The following is a 21451-nucleotide window of genomic DNA, read 5'->3' as shown; positions in this document are numbered from 1 at the left end:
TTGCTAAGCAATTGTCTCGCCCAACAGAACACATTGTAGACTATATTACATACACCCATGTTCTGAGGGACACATGGTTACCCCATTATTTCTAATGGTTTAGAGGTTTGTTGGGAAGTCACTAGGTGTAAAGGCATTCTCATCAACGGCGGCTATCAAATGGATTTCTCTACCTCTTGCATTAAGTCAAGAACCGAATTTTCGGAAGTTCAGGAAGGCATTGCAAACTTGCTTCTTTTCTAGGTCCCCTTAACTATGGTCTAATTCTGAGATTTGGGGTCTGGTTAATGGAACTTTTAATTTCTTCAGCACAAATGCACACTCTCTTGGTGAATGTTTGCACTTTATAAAGCCCTATACCTACCTACCCGATTAAACACAAAAAAATAATTATGAAGGTATGCAATGTTCTACTTGGTGAACGGCATAGGCAGGTAAGATTATGTGTAATGTTTCCTTGACTAGCAATGAGGTTGTCCTTTAAATTTAGAAATTAATAACCAGCACTTGGAAAATTCACAAAAAGCTTTGAGTGTCATATGTTTATTTTGTGTTTATTACTTTAATTTACTTGTAATGAAAAACAAAACATGGATTATACTCGCACACACTATTTCAAACCTTACCTGCTAAATGCATTCTGCAATGCTTTGAATTAAATTCACGTCATTTTATAAAATATTATTAAGAACCAAATATGTAAACTTGTTGCTGGAGGTGTACGTGCAGCATTAACGTTTAAAATTCACTGTGGTCAGCATAGCTCCTCATTATTTAGTAATGTGATATAATTAGAAAAATAATGTGTTTTCCTGAGCGTTCCTAATATTATGTCCCTGCTTAAAAAGCATGAAGTGAGAGAGAGATACTGTACATTGCTGCATATTAATTAGTTTACGATAAGAAGCAAACTATTCAGAAGAACAAACGTGAGCCAGTATTATTATGATTATTACCAGACTTGGTAAATAGAGTTTGGAGCCTCATTTATCTCTGTTTCATAAATTTTCTTTATATTCTTCAGGTTTTCAAAATGAATATATCTAAATGGTATAATAATGGGTGTGCCTTGGTGCTCTTTGCGTTTGTATGATTTTTGCTGTTAGTGACGACGTGCAGTCTCTCTCTCTCTCTCTCTCTCTCTCTCACCCTTGCTCTCGCTCACTTTTTCTCTCCCTCTCTTCACATTCTATTTCTCTCTCTTTCTCCTACTCTCTATCTTTCTCACCATCATGTTATCTTTCTCTCTTTTTCTCTGCCTCCCGTTCTCTGGTTCTCTTTTACTTTCCCTCTCTCTCTCTTCCCCATGTTCTCTTTCTCCCCTCCTTCCTCCTTCGTCTCACTCTACCTCACCAGGGGCGGTTCCTCCATTAGGGCGGAGGAGCGTTGCCCCACTGCTTTCTCGCAGTGCAAGAAGCAGAAACATAAAATGGTAAAACTACCATTTTATGTTTCTGTTTCTCGTACTGTGAGAAAGCAGAAGGGTTTGTTTGGGGGTGGGCGGTCCTGATAAAAGGCAGTGGAGGAGTGGCTTGCCCTATGCTGCGGGCCCTGACTGTTTAGTCGGCCCTCTGGGGCCTACCAATCCAGTCATCCACAGTCTCCCTTTTCTCCATGAAAGCTGCATGCAGCCTACACTGATATAATGGCCTCCCCATAGACTTCTGGCTGGTCAGCGTCCCCACCAATCACAACGCTGCCATTGCAGCGTTGTGATTGGCTTAGGGGAGGGGAGGGAGGCTGCCTGCTTCCTGTTCCTGCCAGAGGCAGGAGAGCAGGAAAACCTGGGACCCAACCAGGAGCTGAGACGGCGCGGGACCCAGGAAGGTAACTTTACATTTTATTTTAAATTAACCCCCCAACTGAATCTGCACGGGAACCCCGCGCAAAATCCCCACCCGTGAGTCATGCCGGCCGCGACTGTACCTCACGTTTTCTTTATACCCCTCTCTCTTTTGCTCTCTCTCTCTCTCTGTAAAGGGCAGGCGACATTCATAATCTGGCACTTTACGACCATGTTGAAAGTCTTAGAGAGCATTAAAATGTGGAATGTGTTTTTTTTTACAAAATCCTGGCCTCCTGTCACTGTGCATTCTTCCTCCTCCTGCTCTGTGATGTGGCTTGGCACCATCATTTGTGGGTAGGCGCAAAAGCTCTGGGCATCCTGACGTCATGCATCCTTTGCCTAATAAGTTTCCTTAGAAGGTATTAGTTAGTAGAAAAAGAGCTGAAGGCACAACACATACCACAACATGCCCATATTAGCACTGCTAGTTAAAGGCATCTGTGGTATCTGTCCATCACCCATGTCAATTGCACTGTAGAGAACACCAGAACATTGTAGAATAGACTAGAACAGTGCAACCTTGCAGTCATGACGTTCTAGAATGAGGAGCCTGTGTGCTCTGGAATTGGCAGCTAGTATGCTGTGGCTGAGGTGTATGGAAAAAACCTTCATGCTTCTCTTCACTCTCTGGTCTGCTTACTGAGTAACCCTCTTATCTTGCAGTGGACAACTTCCACCCTTTCTCCCCAGTGGCATCCTTGAAGATGGGGCCTTCCAGGGGCAACACTATGGCCCTGCAGTATGAGTAGCATTGTACCAGGTGATGATCTAATATAGTTGATAAGTGGAGAGATTTAAAAAACAAGTTTTGTAGGTTAGCCTAATTTTCAATGCCGTAAGGAATGCCGTAAGGACTGAGGCAAAATAGATGGGCCACACAATATTGTTGCTCTACTATTTCACAAAGCAAATGATAGACTTTGGCGTAGTTGAAGTCACTTGGTTGAAAGAGATAAATACACAAATGTGGAAGATTTGGCTGCCTTTTGGCCTCATATAGGGCGTACTATACATTTGAATGCCATTTCAGGATAATATATCTCGTCTAACAAATTTTATTCGGAGTACTAAGGGGGTCTGAAGACTATTGAGCAAGTTGATGCTGATTATAGTCCATGTGATTTAAATATGTTTCGTATTAAGGAACACATTCCTGATATTTGATAAGGAATTTTGTTTCATTAAAGAAAGACTTTCTTAATATTTAAATATTATCTGCCACGTTGATTTTTGCTTTAGCTCAGTTTAACCGTTACCAATTAATCAAGATTTTAATATGTTTGTATTATTATTTGTTGCTCAATAGTTGATGGATTGGTTAACTAAATACAAGGTATATATCGATTGATTCCCACAGTTAATGTATTTACAATGTATTATTTAGTTTGTGGTTTATATTAATGCAGGCCCACAGAGTCTTCACAGTGATTAAGAACAATATTAACAATTTCTATAGTGCTATAAGAAAAACGGGTGTTAATGCAAAGGTCTTTATTATACAAAACAGTAAGAATGGGAAACTATACCTACTGCTGTATGACAAAGTTAGGATGGATATGAATAAAACAGAAAAAAACATGTTATACACAGATAGATAATGCTGTATACATAGAAATAGAGTATAGGTTACTTAGGTAAATGTTTTAAGCAGATTTGCTAAAACCACTATACCTTCAGATGATCTTGATGCTACCTAATGTCTCATGTTCCCAAAACAGTTTAATGTTTGTGACAGCATGCTCATCCAGTTGGACTGTGGTGTTACTAGTAAAGCCAAGGGATTTGAGATTCTCCAATCAAATGGATGTAAGTTCATCATTTGATGGTGGAGATAAAAAGGGAAAATGTTTTCCCTGCGATTAAGGGGCTGATTAAGAATCTGGTGGTCTTTGACTGCCAGACTCATGGTGGTCCAGCGGTGCCAGTTATCTGGCCGCCGTATTACGAGGTGGCCAATTGGACTGCCACTGCAGCGTCAGCTGTGCCAGGGAACCACAGTTCCCTGGTGGTGGCACAACGAATATGGGTATCCAATTTGCAAGGCTGGACCACCGTGGTTTGCCAAGCATATTATGAGTTTTTCCACCAACAGCCTTTTCAGGGCAGTGAGCCTGCCATGAAAATGCTGACAGTAGGGAAACAAAGGGGGCCCTACAGGGCCCACATGCCCTGGACTCCATGGAGTGTATTCGGGGGGCATAGCATGCATCCCAAGTTTCAGCACAGTATAGACTTCATAGTCCATGCCATTCTGGAACTTCTTTTGCGTTCCAATTGCGGTACCTGTTTTCAGGGCACCATAGAGGGAACGGCAAAAGAAAAACCCAGCATACACAAATTGTACCATGCACAGCTTTGGTGGTGCTGTGCCGACGCAGCACTGCCAAAGTCATAATCAGGGCCTATGTTTTAATTTCAACAGAACCATCCATGCCTGTGTTTTTATTAGACAAGTGAAAAGTGTGATAGAATCTTCAACAAAACGTTGAATCTCAGAAACAGCTCAGTGTTGCCAGCTTATTGGTGAAAAGATATTCAGAGGTTGGCAAACGATCACTATGCCCTGTGGACTCCCTCACACTCCACACTGTCTTCTGTCATCTTCACCCCTTGGTGCTCTAGTCACAGATAACAAGATCAAGATTCACCAATATGCTGATGATACACAACTATACCAGGAAGTCTCCTCTGCTTCACATATGCAACACCTTAAACATGGATTGCACATCATCCAGACCTGGATGTCCAGCACCTGCTTGAAGCTCAACCCAAACAAGACAGAATTCCTGTAATTTTCCAAAAACAATAAACAAGAGAAAATAAACCTGGCTCAATGACATGCACCTTGACAGCGTTGAACCCCAACTTTCACTTAATGCCAAGTCACTTGGTTTCAACCTGGATCCACCCTAGCCCTCAATGAACACATTGCCAAAAAAACAAAGATGACCTTGCACCAGCTCTCTCCTCTGAAGAAAGTCAATCCATTTCTTCCAGAAAGCGACTTCACAGTTGCTGTTCCAGCCTTCATATTCTCACACCTGGATAGTTGTAATGCCCTAATCCATGGCCTCCCAGATGCCTCACTGGAACCCTCTAGGGTCATTCTACATGCTGCAGAACATCTCATATCGGACCTGGAGAAATATGACCGCATCACCTCTTTTAGGATTGGCCCATTCTGCAGGGTTATCCCCAAACTTACCCCCTGCACTTTACTATTGCTCACTAGTGCTAAAATGCCTGTGCTCGCTCCTTAAAACATGGTAACATTCGCTTATACCAAATTGGCATATTTAATTTACTTTTAAGTCCCTAGTGAAGTTGCACTACATGTGCAAAGGGTCTGTAAATTACATGCTACTAGTTTATGTGACTAGTGGGACTGCAGCACTGATTGTGTCACCCACTTAAGTAGCCCTTTCAAACATGGCTCAGGCCTGTCATCGCAGCCGGTGTGTGCAGTTTACTGCAAAGTTGACCTGGCAAAATAAACCTTTTGCAAGACCCATATCTTACCTTTTAATACATATAAGTCACCCCTAGGATTTGACCTTGGACAGCCCAGAGGGCAGGGTGTAATGTATTCAAAGAGTAGGACATGCACTGTTAGGTTTTACATGTCCTGGTAGTGTAAAAACGTACATTTATTTTTCCAGTCCTGCAAGGCCTACTTCTCCCATAGGATAACATGTACCTCATTACATTTTATAAGGGAAATCTCTGAATGAGAATAGGTAAACAGTTCTTAATTGGTGTCTCCAGAATCCTAATTTATAATAAAATCTGATTTTAAATTACAATTCAGAAACTGCCACTTTTAGAAAGTTGACATTTTCTTGCCTTAGTTAATCATTCATTATATATTTATTTGGTTTTTACAAAAAGTCATAAAAGTCGACATAGTTAAAAACATCAGCAATGATGAAAAGGAGTTTTGTCAAATTAACAGTGCTAGATAAACAAGCATTGGCATAGCCAATAGATCTCGCCTTTGGAACCTTATACGTGTGTCACGAAAGCTATTGGCTTTGCCAATGTTTTTAGGCTGTGTTGAAGAGCAGAATGGCTGCTGTGCAGCATGGTCAAAAGTTATAATGAAAAAGTGTTATAAGCATTTTGTTACTCTACATATACCAAAAAGACATTATGTACAACTGAACGACTCAAATAAAAAACAATTGACACAAAAAATTTCTCTAGTTTTGTTGTCCTTGCAATGCTGGCAGCTTCTATCTGCCTGTTATAATAATTGATTGTTATAGCTTTTTTTGTTATTGGGGTGAACATAAACAATGAGAGGGGGGAGGTTAGGGGATAGTATCTGAATTACAACATGAGCAGCGGATGGACACTAGGGGAGAATGATTAGATGCCAGATTCCGAGGGAAGACTGTACTTATGGCAATGGGGCACATTAGAAACTGTGTGTATAGAGTTTGAAATCAGTACTATATATATCGAGGCACTGAGCCCAGAGATAGAGAATGAAAACTGAGCTAAGAGGTGTGTGTAGGGGAAGAAATAAATATGTGAGAAAGACTGAGTTAGTATGGGAGGAAAGCAATCAAATAGAAAGAAGGATACCTACAGGAAGGAGAAAGAGTGACAGAGAAAGAAGTAAGAGAGAAAGAGTAAGCATTTGCTTGAGATGGAGGAAGCTAGAGAGACAGGATGAGGAAGGCAAGAGAGAGATGGGGAGAGCAAGAGAGAAACACCACGAGGGAGAGAGAGATGAGAAGAAGAGAGGTGGACGAGCAATAAGAAAGCGAGTGTAAGAAGAAGAGAAATTAATTTGTTAGTGCCATTTATGTTGTTATTTGTGTAATTACCCATGCATAAAGATACAAATGGCATTGTTACAGTCTATGCATATTTTATGCACAGAAGGGCTGAACAAAGTCCTGCCTGATCATTAAAATTTCTATTAAGCTCGAGTGAAGTGATAACATGCCTAACACTGACCAGCCACTAACAGAGGGACACAGAGTACAGGGCTCACCTAATAATTAAGGTACATATGTCAGGAACCAGGTGGCACTAGAAAGCCACTTACGGCACGGCAGAACACAGACTACAGGAATCACCAGCTAATGCCAAAGTCACAGGACTTGTGCCACTTATCTATTACAACCTGCCTCGACATGAAACACTGTGTGCGGGCAGGAGCAGGAAACATTATATATAGATATCCATGGCTATATAGAACTTTAAAACATTTGCTCCGTGACGTACATGTGTACACAATTTTTGTACAGCCCTTAGTATTAGAGCTTAACCTCTATTTTAGATTTTCGAATGTTTGCTGGAAAAGGTATTTGGGCATAATGAGGTAAACTGACTTGCCAATGATTGTCCAATAGAAGTCATCAAACACCAGGTTAAATAAGTTGTTGAAGATTATTCAAATGCAAATGTTGCCAACTAAGAAAACAACTGCTGAATATTTAGAAAATGTCTGCTAGCGGTATTGATTTGGTGCAATTATGTAATTGAGCTGGAAATTAACTCTGACCTGGATCATTTTGACACTATACCAACTGTTAATGTCGCTATTTTTAAACAGAGTTAAACTTGATAGTGATGAAAATGTAGTTTTCTCATGTTGCGTATTTGTATCTCAGTATGCTTGTTTCCTTATTGTGTTCTGAATATGTATCATGTATTCATAGGAGACACACACCTACATGAACTAAAATGCTAAAGGGCAGATGTATCAAGATACCATTTTGCGATTCTCAAATAGCGATTCATAAGGAATCGCTATTTGAGAAGTGCAAAATGGTATGTATGTAGAAATTCGCTATTTTTTAGCGATTTCTTAACATTCCTTAATTGCGATTAGCAAATTGCTAATCGCAATTAAGGAATAATTTCCCATTCATTTCTATGGGCCAGGAGGCCCATAGGAATGAATGTGAAATTATTCTCAATTTGCGATTAGCAATTTGCTAATCGCAAATTGAGAATAATTTCAAGGGTGCAAGGGTGTCTTAAGGACACCCTGCTGCACCCCTGAATGTGACATGTGTGCGCATATGGCGCACATACATGCCCTAAGGGCATGTATGAGCGTCATATGGCACCTTTAGAATTTTAAAAAAGTGCATTGTGAAAAGAATTCGCCAATTACCACCAACTACAAGTTGGTGGAAATTTGCGAATTCTTAGTCAAAAATCGCAACACTGAAATGCTTCATACATTTCAAATAAGAAATCGCAATTTGCCATTTCTTAAAAGCCTCACAATATTAAGGAATCGCAAAATTTGCGATTCCTTAATATTGTGAGGCTTTTTGCATGATACATTCCAAATCCCGTTTTTTTGTCGCAAACGCTGCTATTTTGCGAATCCCAGCGTTTGCGACAAAAATAACGGATGATACATCTGCCCCTAAGGGAAGAAAACACGACTTGAGTACAACTGTCCTAGCTGCAGCCAAATTCCCTGCATCCCCTCCCCCACCCCAAATCACAGTATGCGATTCTCATGAAGCCTTGTGAAAAAAACTAGAAGTGCTGTCCTTTGGCTTAGGAGCAGTGCTGCTTGGACCTACGCCTAGAGTCAGTGCTTGCTCAATGAAATGCGAGATTACATTCCACGGCAGTTGTAGAAATGGAAGGTAAAACAGAATTGTTGTGCATCTATAAATGACCTTTTGTGTGTCAAACTGAGAGCTAAAAGGAATCTAAGTGAGTTTAGTGCCAGGTGAAGGAGGGTGTAGTTGGTTGGTACAAGCGCCTGTTACTTTAATGCTCAGAGACCATTTAGTGTGCGTGCGACACTGGTATTTATAGTGAGATATAGTGTAGTACATTAGAAACTGGAGTCTCAACCTGGTTCCTGCCTCTGGCCAAATAATTGTTTGATTCTTGGCCTGCATGCAGGATCAGTAAAAACCTTCTTAGACAGCTATTGATCAGTTGGCGTACCCTAAAATCGAGCCGAAATACCTTAAATGAAACACGGGCAGGTTAGCTCAACACCTGTTGATTTTAGGGACATCCTTTAATCTCCATGTACCTAAAAATATCTGTATATTGTGTACTGTGATGCTTATGTGAAGCGCTCTGTTGCTACTTAAGGCTTCAAGTGACCAATATGGTGTGCTGTGGACAACTTTTAGGCACAGTCCTACTGTGGTTATAACATCACGTGATCTACTTAACTCTAATATGAATTTCACAGATACAGGATTCCATCTCATAATAAAGACAGCTACAGCTAAATGTGAATTGTGACAAATTGATTTTTAGGCTGCAAGTGCTAGGTAGAAGGGCCGATGCTACTGGATAAGAAAACGAAAGGAACTGTACAGTAATAACCAGTTTATAGAGGAATAAAACTCCCAAACCATTACTGTGGCCCAGATTGCAAATGGCAAAATGTGATTTGCAAACGCAGAAAATAACAAACTAACATCAAATGTACAAAAGAGAAACACGCCCTGACAGAAATCTTATTCAGAACATGTAACATATACATCAAAACTGTAGCAATACCTGTGGTCTTTAAAGTGTTCCCTTTAGATTTTGCTTTTCCGGCCTCTTTAGGCAGTTTATCAACTTAACGATGACATCCGAGAAAGAGATCCTGGCCGAAGAAACAAAGGAAGAACTAAAACATACGATCATCTGCAGGACTAAAGGCGAAGAGAAACTTTTTATTTTTTTTATTTTTACTCTTAGTATGTTTTTTCTCAACAGTAAATATTGTTTACCAGATAAATAAAAACAGGAAATCTAATGCAGGCCACATTAAATCTGACTGCATTTCTCTGGAGGTACAGTGTTGTCTCTTATGCATGTACATGTGCCATAAACCATTGTTTAAATAATATATGTTTTCAATGCTGATTCCCTTATTGCACCTATTGTGTCGGAGGCAGCAGTAATTTTGCACCGGGAGATGTCAGTCCTCGAGGGGGCGATGCTCTGCACACGGAATGCAAAGGGAGGATTTGCAGACCGAGCACCTGCTAAGTCAGCCCCCCATTCCAGTGTCTAATTAAAATGAAGGCGAGGCTAAGCAGATGTGTCTGGCTTAACGGGGTTGATTTGTGCCGAAGAGAGGCCTGGCTACAAAATACAGTGTGCGGGCTGCAGGCAGGAAACAGTCTATGTATTATTAACTCACCCAGGCACACTACATGTAGGTGGGGGGTGGAAGTGCAGCACCCACCTCCTTACCAAGGCTTGGATGAACTGAAAGCAAGGGGGGATAAAAGCAGCTGCCATCTGCTAAAGGTGTGGCGTCACTGGAAGACCACCTAAAGAGAACGGCGTTTAGGTTCATGGAGGGCACAAGGACAAAGCAGTCAGAAAGGAGGTTTAAAATAAAAGTGGAGGTTTCGAGTTTACATTGTGAAAATGACAACTCCCTTGGAGCCAGGAAGAGAGGAGTGCCTGGATAATCATTAAGGCGTCTGACTTATGGGGAAATGTCCGAGCGGTTGACATGTGTGCTCGATGAAACGGCGAGAAGTAACGGCTGTGTGGGCAGTATGGAGGCAATCACCTGACAGCTCCGATTTCTTCCGAACCGGGTCAGAACCCGAGGCGGCCGCCAGACAACACAACACTTACCGCAGCATCATGTGAATACTGAAAGGCGATGGTCAGGAAACAATTTTAAAAAAAACACCAACAGACTCACAAGCAAACGAAAATGCAACAAAAGAACAAAAGAGTGGGGCGACGGGGGAATGAACAAGCATTGGCATTGGCAACAAGTGGCGGCAAAAGTGAAAGCGTTTCCCTTGCGGGTGCGAGCAGTACCATTAGCAATAATTGCTAACACATGGCGCCAAAGCTTGCTCCCGCAAGGGAATCGCTAAAGGTGCACGTGTTGCCATTGCAAGCAATGCAACACGTGCAAGTTTTTGACCCAAAAAGCGAGTTGATTACAAGAGGTCCCCTCCTATGCAGCACGCATGCGCGCAGCGTAGGCGAGACCTAAAAATAAAACCACATCTTAAATTAAAAAGAGTCTTACACAATCAAACAGCACCTGGTAAAATAACAGGCCATATTGAAACATGTGAACACGTCTGCTGGTAACTTTAAAACAGGGCAGATTGAACTTGGGCAAAATACTTGCCAGCTGATAGGGGTACAATAAAAGATTTACGTAATCTTCTGGAAAAAGTAGAAAACATGATAAAGTGCAACGTGTTCTGTACTGAGGTATTGTTACAATTACATGGAATCAAAACAGAACAGAAAGAGCTACCTCCCGTGACAGCTAGTAGATGTTGGGTTAGATATAATCTAAAATGTATTTAAAAAAACACAACGGTTATCAGGTATAACATAGGTTAGATGTGGTTCGATTATAAGAGTAGTCTGAAGCAGTAAATACGTTCTAACAATTGTTTTAAGCAGATAAGACTCTCTACTTTTCTCTCTTCAAGCCTTAAAAGCCCTCTTCGCCCATGTAGTATATTCTGCAACTATGGATTCAATGTTATTAAAGATCTCAGGTCAGCCCATCTTAAATAAACTGTCCTTTTAAAAAAATACATGTTTTTTTTAACATTTGTTATTTACAAATGCATATCAATGTTATAAAGCATGTCATAAAGTGGCATTGCATACAAAGTCATGCATAGGTATAACTTGAGGATAAGCAGTATTGTATTGACTGTAGGAAAGCGTTTTAGAGAAGGTGACAGGATGGGCAGGGGAGGTATATTGGCCACAGTACAGTGAATGGGAGGTATATTGGCCACATCTGGGTGATGGATAACCAACTACTTTGTAATTTCCTCTGAGGCGGAAAGCCGGAGGACGCCACTCTTGCTCTTTTTATAATCACTTGTATGCTTGTGTTCTGGCCACTTTTTAACCTCACCTGCACTGAAAAGCGCTGCCCTCACGCGCCAAGCAGACCCTCTGAGGCACTCCTGAGACAGCGGCAACCAGCGCTGAGACAGGATCGACAAACACACCGCCATCGCGGTTCGAAGGCGAGCCACGCCCCCTGCGAGGCCACGCCCACCCAGGATTTTTATATAAACGCTGATAGCAGCGCAACAAACATTACTTTGTAATTTCCTCTGAGGCGGAAAGCCGGAGGACGCCACTCTTGCTCTTTTTATAATCACTTGTATGCTTGTGTTCTGGCCACTTTTTAACCTCACCTGCACTGAAAAGCGCTGCCCTCACGCGCCAAGCAGACCCTCTGAGGCACTCCTGAGACAGCGGCAACCAGCGCTGAGACAGGATCGACAAACACACCGCCATCGCGGTTCGAAGGCGAGCCACGCCCCCTGCGAGGCCACGCCCCTAACATTGCCATAAATGTGTCGGCCACACAAGCGCAGCGGACGAGCGCAGCGGGAGCGCCGTTTGCGCGCCAAAGGCGCGCTTAAGGCAAGCCCGTCTGCGCCCGTCCGCGACCAGCCGGGCCCAGGGCCAAACGCTATGCCTGTCCCCACCGCCACAAAGGTAAGCTACTCGCGTAAAGAGCTACTCAGCCTAAGACCCACTAAAAACAATACCTGTCTTGCACTTCATGACCCTACTGTCCCTTTTACCAGCTGCAACAATTGCAAATCAGGAAATTTATTATTACCGAAATTTCCGGTTTCACCCCCAGTACTTAAAATCTCGACCCTCAACTGCAGATCGCTTCCTAAACATGCCCTGCTCATTAATCATCTCATTGTCGACCTCAATCTGGACATACTTCTCCTCACAGAAACGTGGATTACAGAGCATTCCAACGCAGATATAGTTCTTGCCCTACCCCCGGGCTTCCTTATCTTGTCTCAACCACGCCCTCTAGGTAGAGGAGGTGGATTAGCCATAATCCACAGAGTCCATTTCACCTGTCGAATCAAAGATTGTGCGATTCAGGACTCAGAGAGCTGTCTCTTCACGATTCACCTTTCCTCGACTAACTCCTTGTCAGGCCTCTTGGTATATCGGCCGCCTGGCCCCTCTGGCCCCTTCACGGCCGCCCTTTTGGAAACTGTTTCCTCCTCGGCACACCTGACATCCAACTTCCTTATAACAGGCGACTTAAACATCCATTTCGAGGATCCTCTTTACGCAGGAGCAGCCGACCTAATCGGCGAACTAGCGGCCTTTGGTCTGCTCCTTGCCAACTCTGGCCCAACACACACGAAAGGGCATCTTCTCGACCCGGTGTTTTCCAACATCCCCTCCCTCCTTTTTATTAATTCTCAACCTCTCCCGTGGACGGACCATTTTCTGGTCACGACCCACCTCCCTGGAGCATTCAAGAAGCCTCAAAATCCCCCTACTTTCACCAGAGACCGAGCGTGGGCCAGACTCTCGGTGGAGGACTGGTCCATAGCCCTGGACGCTTCGACCCCTATCCTCACGGAGGACTCCTCCACTGCCGACTCACAAGTCAGAGATTGGATTTCTTCCTCTCTCGACAGTATCATCCCCATAAAAAATCGGGAGATTAAAAACAGGATAAAGGGCCAGGCCCCCTGGTACACCTCTGACCTCCGTGACCTCCGCAAAAATTGCAAAAAGGCTGAGAGACAGTGGAGAAAGGACTGGCTCCACAGTAACAAAGATATTTACAACAGTACGGTAAGACGCTATAAATCGGCTCTCAAACTAGCCAAGGCAGGATACTATGACAAAAGAATACAAAATGCCACTAATTCGGCGAAAGAATCCTACTTGATTGTCAAGGAACTCCTCAATATTCCCTCGGCACCCGCTGATTCCCACGCCCCTCCGGACAGAAGCAACGACCTTGCCTCCTTTTTCGACTCAAAAATTTCGCGGATACTGGACTCTCTTCCCACCATCACCTCCCATAATTATGATGATACAGAGGTCTGCACTCACAGCCCACGGCTGTCCTCCTTTAGAGCAGTCTCCCTCAGTGAGGTCATCTCCACGTTAGCCAAAATGAAAAGTGGCTCACCTCTTGATCCGGCCCCGACCAGACTTTTAAAATCTGTGTCTCCCAGCATATCCCCTACCATCAGGGATCTCATTAACATCTCCCTCCTCCAAGGCGCAGTGCCTCCCAACTGGAAAAACGCGGTCGTCAAGGCCTTGCTTAAAAAGCCCCACTTGAACCCGGGCGACATGACCAACTACAGACCTATATCACTCCTTCCCTGTATCAGCAAGTTGGCTGAGAAACTTGTTAATTCGCAACTCTCCCAATTCCTTGAGACCAACAAAATCCTGCGTCCATCCCAAACAGGCTTTCGGCCTGGCCAGGGCACGGATACAGCCCTCCTCTCCGTCATCGAGGAGTCAAGGTGCATTCTGGATTCAGGAGGATCAGTGGCAGTGATCCTCCTGGACCTCAGTGCTGCCTTTGATACGGTTGATCACCGCGTCCTTTTACATCGCCTGGCCAGGGCAGGAATTGTGGGAACTGCACATGCTTGGATTGACTCCTTTCTATCTGGCCGTTCATTTCAGGTGTGGGACGGCAACTCTCGCTCAGACCCCCTACCACTCATTTGTGGAGTTCCCCAGGGGTCTTCGCTTAGTCCCACCCTGTTTAATGTCTATATGGCCCCCCTGGAAGATGTCGTGACCCCCTACGGGATAAAAATAGTAAACTACGCTGACGACACCCAACTTGTCGTCTCTCTATCCCAGCTAGATAAACACCCAGACAACCTGCTGAACTGTCTCCAGGACATTTACACCTGGATGTGCGAATCCTCCCTGAAGCTAAACGGTGCAAAAACCGAGGTTATGCTTCTGGGCAACAAATGGTCCTCCATCCCTCCTTCGGTTTGGCCGGACGCCTTTGGTGAGATACCCACACCAAAGACAGAAATCAAAACGCTAGGTGTCTGGCTGGAACCGACCCTCACCATGAAAACCCAGGCTACCAAGACCGCTGGAACATGTTTTGGCCTTCTGCGGTCAATCCGCAAAATTCTCCCCCTCCTTCCCCCCCCCTCCAGGAAACTCCTGGTTCAAGGGCTTATCTTAGCCCGGATTGACTACAGCAACGCCGTCTACCTCGGCGCCCCGGATTTCACCCTGGCCAAACTCCAACGTGCACAAAATGCTGCGGCAAGGCTCATCATGAACCTTCCTCCCAGAGCCTCTGCCAAACCGGCCCTCAAGGCTCTGCACTGGCTTCCGGTTCGCCAGCGAGTGAAGTTTAAAGCCATGTGCACCAGCCATAAACTCATCAATGGTGCCGGCCCAGCCGCCCTGAAAGACCTAGTCGCCCCATACAAAGCCCCAAGAACACTGCGTTCTGACGGTGAACATCTGGCCATCGTCCCAAAATTTAAGAAAGCTCGGACCGGTGGACGTCGCTTCTCGGTCAAAGCCTCTGCAGGCTGGAACGCACTCCCCCGCAATCTGCGTCTGGAACCCTGTCACGCCCTATTCCGGAAAAAACTAAAAACCTTTTTATTCCCCAAATAGTTCTCCGGCCTTTCCTCCTCCTGGTTCTTACAACTCTATAGCGCGGGGATGCCTACGGGTCACCAGGCGCTTTATAAATTTATAAATAAATTATAAATAAGTGTGAACATTGTGTTCAGAGCCCATTATCGAAAGAAACATCAGCACAATAAAAAGAACAGAGGGGCATATTAGCAACAACTTGCGATAATTATCGCAAACCGCGCCTAGCGTGATTTTTTTATCACCTCCTATCGCTAGATTTGATTGTGCAGATAATGCAGTATTACCAACGTTTATCTCCATGGCGATAAAAAATCCAGCGATAGCGGCGAATCCCATCTTTAAGGTGAGATTTCCAGCGATAAAAATTCGATCGCTAAGTAAAATCTCACTAATAGGCAGGTGGGGACTTAGTCGTAGAATCCACCTCCCCTTGACTATTATGGCTAAGTCAGGTTTTTACCAGGTGTAAAATCCTGGCGCTAATCGTGGTTAGCGTGCGTTTTTTTATCACGTCGCGGGTATTGCTAATAGGCGATAGCTGTGTTAGCGACTGCTTTGAGTCGATACCAGTTTGGGTACGCCCACTTTGTATGTCATTAGCGATAAATATCGCTGACATGCAAAGCAGGCCCCAAACCGGTCACTGTTGCCTGGAAGTTGTCGCTAACTGCTGTTAGCGACAGCCTGGTAATTGGGCGATAAAAAAAACGCAGCTTTATCGGCAAAAAGTGCAAATAAAGCGGCGATCTGGCCCTTGCTAATATGCCCCAGAGTAAACAAAGCTGTCCTTAACATTACTTAACCATGCAATACTAGATGCTCAGTTGAGAATCAGACAGTCTTTTAATACTAGCGAATAAAGCTTTTAGCAGGACGTAGCCAAAACGAAATCCAGAGAAGTAAAGATCATAGTCACAATGTATCCGTTAAAAAATCTATATATAGCTCCTCATGAATGATTATGGAGGACGAGCTCTGGGGGAGAGAAGGAAGTCTTCTTAAAACCAGTTCTCTAGGACCGCTAGGGAAGTCGAATTAGCAGACCCCCATTTTTCGCTACTATAGGCGACAATGGAAACACATTTTGCTTTGTAGATCTCAAGCATAGCCTTGATGGATTTTTGCTCCAACCTGATTGAAAAATTAAAAACAGAAGTAATGGTCCTCTAGCCAATATGATATGGGAGCAAGATATAGAAGAGTCAAGTTAGACTCCCAGGTATGGAAATGTAGCGACACGGCTGAGAGTGTTACCTTCAATTTACAATTTAGTCTTGGTAGGTTGGGAACCAGTCACCATGACATGTGATTTTGTGAAATTGGTGCTTAAGTCAAGGCTGTCCATGAATTTCATGAAGCAGTTAAGCAAATTGTCTTGACCAATAGCTGTTTTCGAAATTAGAACAGCATCTTCTGCATAAAGCAACACAGGGGCCAAGTGTCTTCTCTAGGCTAATCATGTACAGAGTAAATTAAAACAGAGCAGGATGCAGCAGTGGTGAACCCCCTGATTAAACTTAAAGTGCTCCGTGAATTCCCCTCTTGCACCAAATATAACTGAGGCTGACAGATTAAAGTGAAGATCGTGCAACAATAAAATCAACTGGGGGTCCACCCCCAACCCCAACAGGATGGACCCTAATTCATCCCTGTTTGTAATTGTATATTTACCAATAATAAGGTAAAGTTTAAGCCACTGCTGAACCATCCCTATACCAGGCCCAAAGCTATATTGAATATCAGATAGGACATTCTGTTACATGGCCCAGTCCATTGGCCTATTCAAGATGATCCGGCTTAGGATCTTAACTGTGGAACTAATCAAGGAAATGTTACAATAGCACTTAGGATCTGAACAGTTACAATATATAAACATGGGTACAATCACAGAAGTGGACCAGGTTTGAGGGATGGACAATTTCACAACGGATTTTAAGTATAGAGTCAAGAAGGTAGTCCAGAGCTCAAGGTTACTCTTAATAAACATCCAGCCGAACACCATCTGGACTGGGGGTCTTGTCCAAGGGTAACACTTGGAAAGCATTGCTAACCTCCTCATAAGAGAAAGTAACAAAATTCTTAGGAAAGTAATTCTCACACACAGCAAGTAAAAGACTGGGTGCATCGTAAATTGATTTAAAGTGTTTAACTCAACCTTGGGCAAGATAGTGAACAGTAGTATATGGGAAAAGGGGTCCCGAACTTCAAAAGACAAAGGTACTCAAATAATATTCCTGAAGAAGAATCAAGATACACTTTTAGGAATACAATGTTCTTTAATCACAGAGTACTCATTCTTATTATTAGACCAACAATTTCACATAGAAATCCTTCATTAATTCAGTTATAATTGTGCCCAAGAGAAAGGGGGGGGGGGAATAGGGGTGCGGTGAGGGAAAAAGTGTTGGATGAGAAGAGAAAATATTCACTTCAGTGCAAAGAAAAATATTCACAGTAAAAACATCAATTTATGGCTCTCCAAGGGGGCCAAACATAATTGCCATACAAGGTCAAACTATAGTTCAAATAACCATGCTCCAAAAATGGGGGAACAATACTGCCAGGGATGGGAGCCGGTTCGATAAGGTGTTGGTAGTCTACGTTTCGACCCTAATAAGTGTAGGAAGTTTTCCCTTACAATGCGGGTCTTCTTCAGGACAAGAGGTGGGGGGAAGAAGAAGGGCTTGGACTGTTTACCTACAAAAAACACATAAGTCAAAATTAGGGTCACAAAAGATCCCAGGATGTCACCTAATGAATACGAGAGACATCTACAAACTCCATAATTGTACAAAATACACAATTACGACACAGGACAGTGTCAAAGGGGACGTCTGAAAGTGACTTAATTAACATAATTGGTCATGAGGCAAGGCTATTGTTACCTTGCAAAACTGCAGATCGTGCGTCAAGTTACACAATAAAGTTTGCTGTCCAATCACTGATCAATGGGACGACTGGAGCTAAAAGCAATAGCATACATGTGTATTAATTAACGACTGCTGGTGAAGAGAACAATATAGCCATGTCACATAGAATTATAATTACCTCGCCTTAACATATTCAGGCGGCAGGCGCTGTCTGATTTGTAACTGTTTCCTGTATCACGGTATATTTAAACTGGGGAAATCAGAAAAAGCTATTATATCATAGAAAAAGGTTTTGCCGCCCCAAAAAAAGGAAACTAATGAATACCTGATACTGGAGGCAATGGGGGCCAGACTTAGTTTGTGTATCGCTTTTCTATTCTAATATAATATCGCCCGGGCTGCAAAGATAATAGTGCATAGGTTACTCATATTGCAAATAACAGAGTTACCTTAACTCAATTAGAAGCGTAGATCGCCACGGGCAAAACATGATGCAAAAACGAGCTCACAATCTCTGGTTCACCGTATGACCCTCAGCCGCCGGCTAAAATTACAAGGCCATATGAGTTATCCATGCTATCAAACTTCCATTTTTTAACATGTGAGAGTGCACACCCACTAGAAATACCTGATAATGGAGGCAAGAGGCCGGACTTAGTTCATATATCACTTTTTAATTCTCATGTGCTCGAGCTGTAAAGATAATAGTGCAAGAGTTACTCCGAATGCAACAGAATGGCAGGCCTTCGCTATGACATCCGGTGATAACGGGGCAAATAACAGAGTTACCTTAACTCAATTCAAAACGTGGATCACTGCGGGCAATCCGCGATGCAAAACTGGGCTCGCGTTCTATGGTTCACCATCTGACCGTCAGGAGCCGGCTGAAATGACAAAACCATAGGAGTCTCTGCGCTATCAGACTTGCATCTTTTAACATGTAGGAATTAGAACGGGCGGGTAAGAAAGTAATACCTTGACAGCAGTAGAAGTCTCAGTCCCTACAGGCTAGTCGGATTTCCAACCAAGCTCCGTATCCTTGCTATGGCTGTGCCTGGCGTGTACGTTCGCCGTTGTATTGTAGGGCAGGTCCAACATCAGGCTTGGAAATCGGGCAATTAAGAATCTTCCCGAATTTGGAGCTGTCACATGAACATCTAGCAACCAACAGCTGCTCCCAGGCCTCCTCTTGCAGGGATCTTGTAGTAATACTCCTAACGAGATTTGGACGGTCAATCTTTTTTATTTCCGAAGTAGTATGCAAGCAAACATGGTGCTGCTGCCTCCAACATAGACACAGCCTCTATAGTGAACATTCCAACATTCTTCTTAAATATTCTATTCCAAATGATGCAATACATTCTAAATCCAATAGTACATTCCAAATAAACCCAATACATTACCACACATCTCCCTTTGTAAATAATTGTAAAAAAAACAATTATATAAAAAAAATAGAAATAATATTTTAGTTACACACAAAATCTTGTAAAAATTTGGGTGTAACAATTTTCCTGCCAAACTTGGTAGACACAGAATGAATATCTTTGCCACAACCAGAATCTGCTGTGGAACCCGAAGACGAAGAATCTTGCAAACTAGGACTCCTTTTAAAATCAGGGTCCAATTCAGTATTACAAAACTCTCTTTCACCATTGTCATTTATAAACTCATTGTCTTGACCAGTAACAGAATCAGAGCTTGAGATAGGACTCAACCACCAGTAGTCAAGACCCACCTCTCCCTTGTTGGAAATGTTTTCTGATCCAGAAAGTCTAGCCAATGCAATACGGCTCATGTGATGAATGCTACCATCATCTAACATAACAGTATTTCGCATCACTTTGGTGACAGTCCTAGGATCAGAAAAACGTGGTTGTAGTTTCCCAACTTTCTTTGCATTTTGAACTCTGACCAACTAACCAACTTTCACAACCACATTCTTAGTGCCATGTTTTGTGTCAGAATACACTTCCAGCCAGATTCATCAAGCGAAATGTGCTCGCAAAAGGGCCAGATTCTGAGAATCTGGCCCTTTGCGAGTGCAATTTTTGCATTTGGGATTCATCATCCCAAATGCAAAAATCGCTAATAAAGAATTCGCAAATTTGCGAGGATTAGCATTTAAGGAATCTCTATTAGAGATTCCTTAAATGCCATTAATGAAACATTTAAAAATTGCGAAATCACAATTTAGGACCGCTATTTACCACGAAGTCAAACCTCGTGGTAAATAGCGAAAACTTAGAAAAATGCATTTTAATGCATTTTTCTAAGTTGCATGTTACACACACACATGTCCTTTGGACATGTGTGTGCACAACATCAGTGTAAATTCACATTTCAGGGGTGCTACAGGGTGTCCTTTGGACACCCCTGCACCCTTGAAATCGCATCCTTATTTGGGATTAGCAAATTGCTAATCGCAAATAAGGAATAACTCCCCATTCATTCCTATGGGCCTTTGGCCCATAGGAATGAATGGGGAGTTATTCCTTATTTGCGATTAGCAATTCGCTAATCGCAAATAAGGAAGCTGTAGGAATCGCAATTTATTTTGCGATTCCTACATGAATCCCGTTTTGCAAGTCTTTAATAGCGATTCCTTATGAATCGCTATTAAAGACTCGCAAAACGGGTCTTTGATGAATCTGGCTGTTTATTCCTATTTTGTGATTTACATATGTTTTCTCTAACCTTTGTACAATCCCCTGTATATTTTTTGCTTCTTTCCATCCATACAGGATTAATTTTGCAATGTGGGAATCTGCCTCTCATCAATCCAAAGGGACTTTCCCCACAAGTGTCATGCACCGTTACTCTGTATGACCATAACATTTTATCTAGATCAGCATTCCAGTCTTTCCTCCCTTTGTTAGCCAATTGCAAGGTTCCTTTTATACCTCTGTTAACTCTCTCTACAACGGAATTTCCTTTGGGATGGTACAGAGCTGTAAACTTTTGCTTAATACCAGTGGATTCTATGAACCTTTTCATGACATCTGATTTGAATTGTACACCGTTGTCCGTTAAAAGAGAAGCAGGTAAACCTTCTCTAATGAAACATTCATCCAAAAATCGGATTAAAATTCCAGTGTCAACTCTTTCAACGACTTTTAACTCAATCCACCTCGAAAAGAAATACGTTTTTTTTTTACTTTTGTCAGCACATTTTCAGCTGATACATTCTCTAATAGATCTCTCAATTTCTAAATCAATTCCAGGCCACCAGTACAAAGCTTTAATATTTTTCTTGGTCCTGGAAATCCCAGGATGACCCTCCTGTCCAAATGCAATGACTGAGAAGGGTTTAGGAAACACAGAGTAAATGACGGGCGCTCTGCCAAAAGTA

The sequence above is a fragment of the Lissotriton helveticus genome, chromosome 2_1 (genome assembly GCF_964261635.1).
Source record: "Lissotriton helveticus chromosome 2_1, aLisHel1.1, whole genome shotgun sequence".
Taxonomy (NCBI): domain Eukaryota; kingdom Metazoa; phylum Chordata; class Amphibia; order Caudata; family Salamandridae; genus Lissotriton; species Lissotriton helveticus.
This window is presented reverse-complemented; position numbering follows the sequence as displayed.